Source organism: Palaemon carinicauda, chromosome 4, assembly GCF_036898095.1.
Source record: "Palaemon carinicauda isolate YSFRI2023 chromosome 4, ASM3689809v2, whole genome shotgun sequence".
In the NCBI taxonomy this organism is placed as follows: Eukaryota; Metazoa; Arthropoda; class Malacostraca; order Decapoda; family Palaemonidae; genus Palaemon; species Palaemon carinicauda.
Window position 1 is genome coordinate 157,272,924 of NC_090728.1, and position 2,500 is coordinate 157,275,423.

A 2,500-nucleotide genomic window follows, 5' to 3' on the forward strand; every position below is an offset into this window, starting at 1 on the left:
AATAGCAGGACACCATAATCCAATCTCGCTCTAAAATCTTATTGGTTATTTTATTGTTATAGTTTTGAAAAAGAAACGAAAATAGGAGAAACCAGGCTCTATTTTTTTCTTAACCAATGTTTTTGGTAAACAAAATTTCATAATTGAATTGAATGTGCTTTGATTTTATTGTAATAGTTTAGATACTGTTATCAAAGTTACCATAGTATCTTTGCAAATATGCTGATTATTTCAACATTACTGTTATACACGAAAACCTTGTCATATGGGCTCTCTCTCTCTCTCTCTCTCTCTCTCTCTCTCTCTCTCTCTCTCTCTCTCTCTCTCTCTCTCTCTCTCTCTCGATCAAAATAGTTGAATTTGTTCAGTAATTTGTCACTGTTTCTCCGCACAGATATATTTACACATAGTATATGGTTTCAAGTGTAAGAATATTGTAAAAATCCTCATACCCCAGTTTACTAATAGAACTGTCTGAAGCTCGTGTTTATGGCTGCCACTAAAGAAATAAGTTACAATATGAAAACTCACCATAAAATACCCATTCGAAATAAAAGGGGCCAAAGTTTTCCGAGAGAATTTGTATTTCCAAGTTCTTGGGTTATTGCTGGTTTCGCTCTCTCAATATTTCACGTCTATGAGTTGAAGGGTGTTTGGGTCGCAAATTCCAGAAGTGTAATTAACTGGAAAATATTATTTCCTTCTGTTTTCGCACTAAACTCACTGACCCGGGAGTAATGACACAGTCCAGATACAGTGAAAAATACATTATAAATTCTTAATAAATTTTAATTGGATTAGGATTTATAAAATTTTGGCCAACTGGCTAGATAGGGCAATTGGCGCTTATGGGGGAGTAAAAGTTCCAAGAAGTTGGACAGTGAGATGGTAAAAAAGGGATTAGGGATAAGCATAAAGTAAAGTACATATCTTTAACCTGTAGTGGGATATAAATGGGACAAAATTCAATCACATACTCAGTAGGAATAAAGTTGTAATTAGTAATCAAAATTTGTTTCATTTGAATTTGTTAAAGACATTACATTACTCTTTTTGATATCTATGGCAGCCAGCATTCTATTCTGATTTATGCAAAAGTAACTAGAAACCACATACTTTGTTATAGAGCAGTTACAGAAATTAATTTAAATATAGCTTTCACCTATTTGAATCTGATATTAATCTTCATTTACTTTATAAATTAGGGAAGTTTAATTATTATATCTACAAGATCACGTTCTGTTATATGAAAATATGGTATTGATAAATAGTAAATGTCTAGGTTAGAGTATTTCTTTTATTGTTCCGTAATTATTTTATTTAGCCATAAAAGAATCTTATACCTTCTCTCCATCAACATCTAAACTCAAGTGATTATTAAAGAAAATAGCAAGGTTTGTTTATCTATACTTGTATATTGTTTTCTTTTTCATTGTATATTCAGTATTTTCTGTTTATTCAGTACTCATGGTGAAAAAAAATAATATCGATACTAATAAATTAATAATCATCTTATGATATTAGCAAAAAAATCAATCATTTCAAATCAAGGACGATTTGAATATTCTTGAAATTATATTCATATAATAAATCTATATACTGAAAGATGTAATATCTTCAAACGAACCTCCTGCTATGGTAAATTATCATCACGTATCATACCGACAGATCTAAACAATCTCCCCCAATCAAAAACATGGATGAAATAGGCTTATGTAAATTAATGGAACTGTAGGTGAAATAATATATTCAGGAAATTATTGCAATATATATATCTGGCCCTTTGGATAGTTTTCATTACTATGTATAAATGAATATATGAATAAGCAAATAGATGAAAATATAAATAAACTAATTATATTAAAGCATTCCTCAGAGACAAAGGCACAGGATTCTCTTTAATAATTTTAGGTATCTTTTGAATAATGGAAATCCCAGTGCACAAAGAGATGCATATGAACCACACGGAATGTAATGGCAGAAATCATACTGATACATCAAACCAAGATTCGGTTTTTTCCGACAGCACTTCAATTCTAGTTATTGCCCGTCTATAATAATTCTTAAACATGCAAAAATTATAGGTTATGAAATATTTTCAAACACCATTTATGATGTAAAGCTTAAACCTTCAAAGCTTTAAATTTTTACCTGGCAATTCTTTCTTCGATTATTTAAGAATATCTTAATTTCTAACGGAATATTTATCTTCTCTGTCAGATATCTATGAAATTTTGCTAGTTGCCTATTAAGAGAGACTTTTTTGCACAAGATAGTGGAAAGAATACTCGTTTGGTCATATTCCAATTTCTTTAACTTGAATTCAAAACGTAAGAAATGCGTTCATCTTTTTTTAAATCTTGTTTCCTATCAAATGGATGTCAACCACATTTATCCTACATGATATTTCAAAATCTTATGCATCAATGTCTCTTCAAGTATTTCGCACAAATATGTCCAGCTCTTTTGGACTATCATTTCATTTATTGCTATTAACGAT